General features: G+C 43.6%; 1 long non-coding RNA gene across 1 annotated transcript; it reads left to right on the forward strand.

Moving 5' to 3' along the window:
* Positions 1 to 1,393: 1,393 nt before the first annotated feature.
* LOC116764434 lies at positions 1,394 to 5,680 on the forward strand. Its single transcript, XR_004352882.1, has 3 exons — positions 1,394 to 2,194; positions 2,532 to 2,638; positions 5,317 to 5,680. It is a non-coding gene; the product is annotated as an uncharacterized LOC116764434 (long non-coding RNA).
* Positions 5,681 to 11,296: the final 5,616 nt, after the last annotated feature.

Consider the following 11,296-nt stretch of genomic DNA (forward strand, 5'->3'; position numbering starts at 1 on the left):
TAAAGGCACATCCTTTAGATGACAGATGCAGAAGCCACATGTATTGGCATTTCATTACTTAGAATCTTATTCGAGTATCAACGTTTATCTGAACACAAAGGAGGACGGAGCCAGAGATTCAAACTGTGTTTAATTTGGCCTCACGTAATTCAGGCTTGGGAAAAACTTAGGGGTACGGAGTCTTCTGCCCATTCACGTGAAACACCCATTACCATTAATAGGGATAACCATATTTGTTGAAAAGAAAACCTGTCCTTTAGAACTAACTTAGACCTTAGGGACAGAAAGATGTCCCCAGCTAATAGCTGATGGGAATTGTACAGTCTCAAATTTGCTCCCTGCTGACCTGGCATCACTGAATTTGGAAAAGCAGAGCCAGGTTCACCCGGGGGTAGCGGAGAAGAAAACTGTTTTGAAACAAAAAAAAAAAAAAAAAGAAAGAAAGGTGATTATACTTCAGGCTTTTAAATTAAGTCACAGAAGTCCCTGCCTAATTATATCATGAAAACAAGCTCCAGCTCCAAGTTCCTAGGAAAGAGAAGGTAGTGGTAGATTTATTCTTGTTTACTCCTTTCAACCAACCACACTTGAAAAGGTTTTCTTAAAATAATGAAATTGGACTCATCTCATTAGATGAAATATTTCAATTTGGAAACCAAATGACATTTCCTTTTCAAGGATTCATGGTAAGGGAAAACAGATGGGAAAAATAATCTTGAGCCACAGAAAATCACAAACCTTGGGTTATATCCTATCACTAACCTTCTTGACCCCAGATGTGATCAAGAGGCCAGCCAGTCACTGAGGCAATACAGTATTAAAAAACTGTTGTGGGTGGAGCATATTGGGAGGTGCTGAGGGGAGACAAGAAGTAACGGAAAAGCATAGTTCTTACCTTTAAAAAGTGTATGACGGGGCTTCCCTGGTGGCACAGTGGTTGAGAGTCTGCCTGCCGATGCAGGGGACACGGGTTCGTGCCCCGGTCCGGGAAGATCCCACATGCCGCAGAGTGGCTGGGCCCGTGAGCCATGGCCGCTGAGCCTGCGCGTCCGGAGCCTGTGCTCCGCAACGGGAGAGGCCACAACAGTGAGAGGCCCGTGTACCGCAAAAAAAAAAAAAAAAAAAAAGAAGTGTATGATGAAGTCTAAATATTAGTACAAAGCATGTGGATGTTTGCATTCACTTTCTCGCCTTGATATTTTCTCTCCCCTTGGAGAGGATAATAAACTACAGGGTCGGGAGGAGGAAGACTTGGGCTTCTCAGTAGTCTCTCAAATGGGGTGTAAACAGATCTCTGAACAATCAGAGCCCTTCACTAGCTTCAGAACAGGATAAGGATTAAGAAGACAAGCTTTGAAAATAGATAAACCTGAGCCTGTCACTTGAAAGTTTCCAAGTCTCTGTTCCCATATCTGTAAAATGGAGCAATAATGCTCAACCACAGGGTGGTTGAGGAAATCAAGTAAGATGAAATGTATGAAATACTTAGCACAGGGTTTGGCAAATAGCAAGAACTCGAATGAACAGTAGTCTTTACTATTATTAATGATGGATAGTGGCTAATATTCATTTAATATCTAGTGTCCTTTTGCATGGAATGTTCCTGACTCTCCCCTCTGGTGTTTATCTGTGGCTCAACTGGCCACACAGGGAGTGTCAAGTACAGCTCTGTAACCTTGGTGCCCTTCTTGGGTTTTATCCAGAGACTAACTCAGCACAATGCCCCTGTGGGAAGGATGGGGTGGAAATTGGGGATAAAAAGGTGAAAAATCATGCCAGGTGCAGTGGGGATTACGATGAGAAGCATGCCTTAGCCAAGCGAGAGCCACTGCAGACACCTCTTGGCATTCCACCCATGGGGACTGAGTAGCTTCTGTGTGCCAGGCTGGCCACATTGGTGTCCTGAAGAGAGCACGTATTTTCACTGCTTCCTGCTAGGCTATGCTATCTTGGGGATTGGGAATCTTAGGCACGTGATTTTGGAATGAAATATTGCTTTAGAAGAAAGAACAAAACATTAGCTAGTTTAGACCAGTCCAGGATAGGAGAGGAGATAAGCCCTGCTGAAGAGTCCTGTTGAAATCACAAATGCTGCATTATCGTGGGATGGAGAAAGAAGATAAGTGTAACATTTCTGTCTTCTGCCCACATCAACTGAGGTGATGGAAGATGTGACTGCCCAAGAGAATTAAGGGTAAGTGGATGGAAAGAAAGGCCTAGTCCTGGAATTAGGGAACCTCGGGTGATGAGGTTGCATCACAGAGAAGAGTTCTATTATTTTTATGCATCTGATTAAGATTTGACTTGGGAATATCATTGTAAGATGGAGCTCTTGAGATGATTGAATATATGTGAACCAAACTGTACAACTTAGATTGATACGGAAAGAACTTTTTTTTACTTGAAAATATTTTTATACCAATTAAATAGAAAATTCTCTTCTCACATCTAAAGAGGAATAAGAGGGAAGTCTGGGGCTTGGAGCCCTGAGCTCTAATAGTTGGTGCATTAATTTGTTTCACTCTTTGAAGTTAGGAAGTTAGACCCACATTCAGGTGTTATGGAGGAGCCCAAGAAGCTTCAAGGTCGTCCAGTCTGTCCTGCCGCCGGTACCACCTAGTGGCAGCCAAGAATATGTGTAAGTATCTTTTTAAAAATTGCTGTAAAAACTTACAAAAAGCATACATCAGTAGAACTCATCGTTAAGACCAGTTTAAAAATGCACGAGAATTCAGAGTAAATTGTCAAAGGTCCTTCTGTTCCCTCTCCCAACCCCACTGCTCTTCCTTATTATTCTTATTAATAGTAACCTGCCTTTGCTATGTATTTCCTCAAATCCCGACCTCTCTCTCTCTCTCTCTCTTTCTCCTTCTCTCTGTCTCTTTCCCAATCTGTCTGTCTCCCTGCACTTAGTTTTTAAAAACAGAAATGGAGGGGCTTCCCTGGTGGCGCAGTGGTTGGGAGTCCGCTTGCCGATGCAGGGGACACAGGTTCATGCCCCTGTCCGGGAAGATCCCACATGCCGCGGAGCGGCTGGGCCCGTGAGCCATGGCCGCTGAGCCTGCGCGTCCGGAGCCTGTGCTCCACAGTAGGAGAGGCCACAGCGGTGAGGGGCCCGCGTACCGCAAAAAAAAAAAAAAGAAATGGAATCAAACTAAATATTATGGGGTGATTTTTTTCCACTTCCCAGATATCTTTTTTAATTGAAGTCTAGTTGATTTACAATGTTGTGTTAATTTCTGCTGTACAGCAAAGTGACTCCGTTATACATATATATATATGTACATTCTTCTTCATATTCTTTTCCATTATGGCTTATCTCAGGATATTGACTATAGTTCCCTGTGCTATACAGTGGGACCTTGTTGTCTGACTTACCAGATATCTTTAAACCTATTCCCTAGCACAGCAGAAACTATCACCAAAGGGCCCAGACATGACAATATGCTCACAAGCTCCAATGTCAGGTTGGCTTTCAAATTCTGAGCTGGAGGAGGTATGTGAGCATTGAAAGTACCTTCCCTTGGATGAGCTTCTTGACTCAGAATGGCCATTATCACGTCCCCTGCTGGATGTGTACCAGCCTCGTTCCCTGTCCTGAGCTCCAGCCCCTCTACCTCTCCATCCTGTGGCCTGAGCTCTCTCCGTATTCTCCTCAGAGACCTCTCTGCCCCCACGTGTGCAGTTGTCTGGGTTTGGCCTCCTCACCCCTCACCGTGGCAGATGCTTCTCTTCTCCTCTCCCTGCTCCAAACAGGGAGATCACGCTATACCACACACAGCATCTGGTCACTTTGTGCTTCAAATACTCCTCCAGCTTCCATTTTCTATAGGTCAAAGCCAAAGCTGCTCAGCCTCTGTGCAAAGCTCCCCATGGTCAAGGCTCTGCCTCTTTCCTCCTCCACCATCCCCTGTGCTCCAGAATCCCCTGCATCGGCAGGCGGACTCTCAACCACTGCGCCACCAGGGAAGCCCCCATATACATTCTTTTTTTAAATATTCTTTTCCTTTGTGGTTTATCATAGGATATGAATATAGTTCTCTGTGCTAGGACCTTGCTGTTTATCCATTGCATACATAATATCTTACATCTGCTAACCCCAATCTCCTACTCTATCCCTCCCTCAACCCCCTCCCCCTTGGTAACCACCGTGCAGATGCTTTGGAATTACTCTCAGAGAGTCCACCTAATTTGTCAGGTGTGAAAATGTAGAGCTCAGGAATCTATATTTTAACAAGCATCTGAGATCACTCCGATGGCCTGTGAGAGGCCCTTGTAGATTATTAATGCAAAGCAAATAATCTGAAAAAAAAAAAAAAAGAAAAAGAAAAAGCAAAGAACATTTGTTCCTGGAGATGGCAGACACTGGAGAATGTGCTTATGCCCATAAGGGAGGCCTTGATGTAGTGGTTGTTGGCGCTCCTGAGAATAAATGAATACTAGCCTAAGCTGAAGAAGACCACGGTACAGTGAACTCCGTGAAGACTCTCACAAAGCACCAGGTTCTATGTATATAGGGGCTGGACTCTTTCTTTTTCAGATTAATTGTCGTCAACTCCCATCTGTTTGTTTTGTTCCAAGAGTCACTATTTAGCCAGGCCCAAGCTGTTTTCATTAATATATTGCATTTCTGACAAGCCTCTCCCTGGATGTTCTCCAAGCACTTTAGCAGCTTTCAGCCTGTCTTCTCTCATTCCCTGAGGGAGGAACAAGTACAAGTTCACGCCAACGCATTCGAGAGGCATTGCTCAGAGCAGCTCCTGGGGCACCAGATGCAGGAGGGAGAGAAAGAGTGGGATAGCTCCCAGCCCCCTCTCCTCTGTTCCATCTCCTTTCCCCACCCACCCTGCCAAATGCTCCCTGGTGTCTTCAGCAGGTGGCTCCCACCCCTGCCTTCAAGTCTGCTCAGGCAATTTCCCTCCTGAGATAAATGAGCTCCGAAAAGATTCACGGGCTCTAGACAGTGCGGGACTGCCAAGGACCACATGTATTTGGCCAAAGTGAACGCTCGAAACCACTAAGCAAAGGTCTCTTGCAGAGACAGAGGTGGACACAGCTTAGGCTCCTGTGCAGAGGTGGGACTTTCAGGCAGCCAATGTCCACCAGGGGCAGAGCTCCAGTTCTCTGGGGTTCAGGCGTTCCAGACTCGGCCACGTGGATCTGCCTAGACTTGCCCTGACTTCTCATTCCTGTGACTTTCCTTCTGGTAAACGCCTCTCAGCTCTCAGACTCTGATTTCCTCAGATCCACTGAAGTTAACCCAGTTGAATTAACCCAGTTTCTGATTTAGGTTCTTCTCTGACCCACATTTGCTAGGTCCTGCCTTCTCAGGCGTGGCCTCCTTGGCCTGCCTGGTCTTCAGCCTCATGACTCCAGCCTTGATGAAGACACACAGAGGATCAGCAGACCGTCTGTGGAAAACACTGAACTCTTCTCTGATGGTTTATGAGGAACATTTGACTTGTCAGTTTTCCGGAAGGATTTATATAAATGAAGGAAAGAGGAGAGGACTGCACTGGCACCTACCCCTTGGAAGTCTGTTCAGTGGTCTGCCCTCTGGAATTTTATTCCCTGATGCTTTGTGGAGATGGTTTGACCCCGACAGCTTGATTTCTAGTCTCGGGGGCCCTTCTGCATCAGTGTCTTCAGGTTTTGAAAAAGTAAACATACGGTAAAATTACCTCTGTGTGTGTATGTGTGTGTTGCGTCCATTTCTATGAGTTTTAACACCTTTATAGATTCATGCAAATATCACCACTACCAGGATACAGAACAATTCCATCCCCTAGGAAACTCCCTCATGCTATCCCTTTGAGTATCCAAGTTTTATTTTAAGGCCTTAAATCTCATAAAGATCACTAGGGAAAGGTTAAGCTCCATAGCAAAGTTAAAGAAGATAACCTGTGTTCAATATTTGAAGGGAATGGTCATTCAGGATTGAGTTACTTCTATAGGATGAGGACAGATTCTCACAATCCCAAGTTCTAAATGGGTTCTTAGGTTGTCTTCCCAAGCAAGTTGGCTCAGCTCTCCCTTCCTACTCAGACAAGCAAGAGCTACTTAGCTCATGGGCCATGTCTCTCTGTGGACAGCCCTTTCAGTGGGAGGGAAATGTCAGCTTCTGGGGCTGTCAGAGATCAAGGGTTCGTAGACTTCTTTTTTTTTTTTTTAACATCTTTATTGGAGTGTAATTGCTTTACAATGGTGTGTTAGTTTCTGCTGTGTAACAAAGTGAATCAGCTATCCATATACATATATCCCCATACCTCCTTGACTTCTAGTGGAGGATAAATGTATTGGAATCATTTAGGTTTTCATTCTGCCTCTTCCACTCACACTAGCTGTGATATTAACCTCTCTGAGCTTAATATCCTCATGTTAACAATGAAAATCTTATGTATGTTATGGGGTGGTTTGAAGGATGTCACAAGATCCTATACATAGAACATCTGCCACAAAACAGGCGCACAGTGAATGTGATTTTTCTGCGTTTCTTTTCCCCATTAAATCCATCCCCCACCCCAACCCGCCTCTAAACAGAACCTTATCCAAACTAGCTCAGTCAGAGTTTATTTTATTTTTAAGCCCATAAGAGAAAAAAGATGGCTTAATCTTTCTCCTAACTCATCCCAGGATTTTTAACTTTCCCTGGCAGGAAATGATTTCTTAGAACTAACTTTTAAAACAATTTTTCTTTTTGGAGTAGTTCCACTATAGGGTCCTCAGCAGAAAAAGGGAGTAGCTGGCCGGGGCAACTCAGATGCTGTAGAACAGAAAAGGCTGGATTACGTTGTGATAATACACAACCCCCAAATCTCAGTAGTGTTTTACAATAGTTTCTCATTCTTCCCCCCCTCCAAAAAGAAGGATTGATGTAGCATAGAGGAATGGATGGATGGATAGATAAGTGATAAAGCAATGATAGCAAAATGTTAACTATAAAATCCAGGTGATGGGTTGGGGATTTCGGTTTTACACTTCTTTCAATTTTTCTGCCTATTTCAACATTTTTCACAATAAAAGTTTAGGGAGAAAAGTTTACTTCTCACTTATGCTCTAGGTCCAGTAAAGTTTGGCTAGGGTTCTGCTTCATGTCTTCTCACTCCAGGATGCGGGATGATGGATCATCTTGAAAGCGGATGGTTGCCATGGCAAAGGGAAAGAGAGCTCTGCTGGGTATTGCACAGGCGGTTGGCTGTTTCAGCCTGGAAGCAACACACATCGTTTCAGCTCACAACTCATTGGCCTGAGCTCCTCTCACATGGCCCTACCCCAGTCATGAGAGTGCAGTCCTGTCATGTGCCTAGGCAGGGGAGGGCTGGAAACATTTTGTGGGCAGCACAAAATGACGACCCTGACGTAAATAGACTCCTTCAAAGCACTGCACACCTTAACCCTGTCATCATTAATAACGCTAACATGAAAAGGCATATTCACTTCAAGAAACATCAGAGAGAAAACTCAGATGCTTTTTCTTATTCATCTACCTGCCTTCTTTCAGTCTCCTTTAAAGGGAGCAGGACTAACCCATTAAAGGCTAATATATTCCAAGCTCCTTGGCTTTTTTTTTTTTTTTTTCCCAGCCAGTCAGCCATCCAGCTAGCTCTTTCTAGAATCTCATCACTTTTTTTTTATTGAGTCAGTTCATTCTCACTGAGTCAGTCAGAAAACGTGGAAGCCATCCAGAGAACTATAGAAAGGCAGAAGTTAGATGGAAGCTGGTGACGCTTTTCAGAAACGGGGTCATCAAAGAAAATATTTGAATAAACACGATTTCAAAATTATTCTTGACTCGACATTTTAGAGGAGTCAGGAAAGACTTCATAGCTGACGTGACATTTAAGTTGGCACTTGAAGGCATCTGCTAGGAAGAAAATGGAGCAGGGCATTCCAAGCAGAGGGTACAGGCTGTGCGGTGTCAAGGAGACTGTCCCAGCTCTGAATACCTGAAGGAGAATCAGAAATCCACCGTGGGCAGAGGCTAGAGTGCCTGTCAAGATTACTATTCCAGCACAAGAGTGAGGCCAAAAATATTGTCATATTTTTCATTGGTCAGTAAATGTGGAATAAAATACCATACTTGCTAAAAAAAAAACAGAATTAGTCTTATCTAGTGCTCGAACACTAGTTCCTATGACTTCAAATAGTCAAGGTCCTCTTCAAGTAATTTGCTGTGCAGAGAGCTATAGCTTTCTAACTGAATACAGAGTTTCTAGAAATGGAATGCTTTTATTTATTGACAATAATTTAGAGTCATCTATATAGACTTAATCAATTCACAGTAATTTTGGGGGGGGGAAGGCATTGATCTAGTAGACTGCAAATAAAGGAAGGCAAAACCACCGGTTAAAAAAACAAACACGGCGGGAGTGTGGGCACAGGATGAAGTCGTTTTAAATAAAATGCATCAGAAGGAGGGTGATGAGGAGAAGAGAAGGAAGGTGTTTTGCTTGTGACATTATTTAATCCTAACACACTCTGAAGTGGATAGTATTGTCACCGTTTCACAAACGAGAAAACTGAGGCTCAAATAAAGTCATTTCTTGTAAAATCAGCTGTTTAAACTTGAGCCTTATTTTTCAAAATCTGAGACATTTTTCTTCTGTAAAACGGACATATGACATGCGCTGCCTACCTCACAGAGCTGTTGGGAGGATTAAAAGACATAACAAATAGGGACTTCCCTGGTGGCGCAGTGGTTAAGAATCTGCTCGCCAATTCAGGGAACACGGTTCGATCCCGGGTCCAGGAAGATCCCACATGCCGCGGAGCAACTAAGCCCGTGCGCCACAACTACTGAGCCTGTGCTCTAGAACTCGTGAGCCACAACTACTGAGCCCGTGCACCTAGAGCCCGTGCTCCACAAGAGGAACCGCCACAATGAGAAGCCCGCGCACCGCAATGAAGAGTAGCCCCCCGTCGCTGCAACTAGAAAAAGCCGGTGTGCAGCAACAAAGACCTAACACAGCCAAAAATAAATAAATTTATTTTTTAAAAAAGAAGAAATAACAAATAGAACTTTTGACATCACTCTTGACATTTATCAGATTTTGAAGAAATAACAAATAGAACTTATGACATCACTCTTGACATTTCTCAGATTTTAAGTTCTCTGATTCTGTCCGGATGTTTGCAAAACATCCGGGTCTTTGTAAAAGAGACTCTATGGGCTTCCCTGGTGGCGCAGTGGTTGAGAGTCTGCCTGCCGATGCAAGGGACACGGGTTCGTGCCCCGGTCCGGGAGGATCCCACATGCCGCGGAGCGGCTGGGCCCGTGAGCCATGGCTGCTGAGCCTGCGCGTATGAAGCCTGTTTGTGGAGAAAGTCTTTCCCTAACATACCTTAAAATACATTACTTCAAACTATTTATTTTTAAATAATTAAAAATATTGTCTCTACATACATTCTCCTTCTCCTTCTTCTCCTTCTCTTCCCCCTCCCCCTCCTCTCTTTCCTTCTTTTCCTTCTCTTTCTCCTCCTCCTCTCCTTCCTTCCCCTCCTCCCCCTCATCTTCCTCGTCCTCCTTCTCCTTCATCATCTTCTTCTTCTTCTTCATTTTTTGTATAAGACCAGAGCACAAGCTTTGACCATCACCCATGCACGGAATATTCTTTTAAACACCTTCAGTTTTCCTCTTTGCATTTTTAACACTTTTGTTTAAAAATGTATTTTGTCCTCTCTGACTTTTTAAACAAAATGTACCAAGTAATAATGTTATGTGCCAGTCACAGTTAATTTTATCTACATTAACGTATTTAATCCTCACAGCCACTCTTTAAAGTAAATATTTTTATTATCTCCATTTTCCAAATGAAAAACTTTAAACACAGAACTTCCCTGGTGGTGCAGTGGTTAAGAATCCACCCGACAATGCAGGGGACAAGGGTTCGAGCCCTGGTCCGGGAAGATTCCCACATGCCACGGAGCAACAAAACCCGTGCGCCACAACTACTGAGCCTGCGCTCTAGAGCCCACGTGCCACAACTAGTGAAGCCCGTGCGCCTAGAGCCCGTGCTCCGCCACAAGAGAAGCCACCGCAATGAGAAGCCCGCGCGCCGCAGCGAAGAGTAGCCCCCTCTCCCCGCAGCTAGAGAAAGCCAGCACGCAGCAACGAAGACCCAACGCAGCCAAAAATAATTAATTAGTTTAAAAAATGTAAGCGCAGAGATATTAAGTGACTTGTCTAAGGTCACACAGTTAATAAGGATTTGAATTGAGGCATCTTGGCTCCAGAATCTGAACTCTTAAACACTGGGTCATGATGAAACATTTGTGAAAATAATGGATAATCTTCCTAAATAAGAGTCATGATGATGTATATCAATTCTTATTTGATATCCACAGAAACTATTGTGGTTTAATTCAGGATTATGTCCCTATCTATTATAGGTTTTGACTTATTTTATCTTCTTTCAACTTTTTTCTTGGTCCTCTCTCTGTGAAAAAAATTTATTTTCAGTATATCTGTCTCTACAAATTGCCTTCTTTCCTCTAATTATTCTGCATCCAATTTCCTAAGAGCCAGACACTAGATCACCTTATAAGTTAGAACCGTCTTTAAAATATGAGTCATGAGGCTTTGAGAGAAGACCCAAGCCTTTAGTGGATGGACTTGGTGACATCTGTAACAGAGATCTTTACTTTTTGGCATGTTTTCTGTTCCCAACTGGGATCTGGATGGCTTAGATGGTTGGATAAGTGACTTCTCAATAAGCAAGGTGTCACAAAATAGAAATTCAAGGCATTTCTACTCTCCCACCTGTTCCAAAGTGTTTCAGTCATCATAATAATTAGAAGGATGGCCTAGTTCCTCAAGCTTCTGGGTAGCCACCCAATGCTTAGAAGTAGAGAGACATGGCTACAACTTGTATAAAAATAGGCTTCCAGATGGCTGAGGGGCAAAGTTACAACTCAGCAGCTTGATATAGCTGAGCACTTGAATCTGGAAGTAGGAGGAGAGCTATGCTGAGAAGTAGCCAGAGAGACTGGGCTTGAGTCCAATCATAAGTAGAACAGTAGATGCCAGGAGAGATCACTTAAGGTGGCAGATTAGCTGTTAAGATTTCCTGTTTACTTCATCTCCATCCCCTCCCCACCTCCCTTGATTCAACCTTACCTCTTAGCCTCAAGGGAAACGTACACACATGCGCGGACGCACACATTTAAACAAAATAAGGAGAATAAAGTAGAGGTACAGACCATAAATCTTAATGTGCTTTATTTTTTTTTTCTTTTTATTTCTTAATTTTTTTTTCTTAATGTGCTTTAGAAGTCTACTAGCCGAACTCATCTTACC

This window comes from Phocoena sinus, chromosome 13 (genome assembly GCF_008692025.1).
Source record: "Phocoena sinus isolate mPhoSin1 chromosome 13, mPhoSin1.pri, whole genome shotgun sequence".
In the NCBI taxonomy this organism is placed as follows: domain Eukaryota; kingdom Metazoa; phylum Chordata; class Mammalia; order Artiodactyla; family Phocoenidae; genus Phocoena; species Phocoena sinus.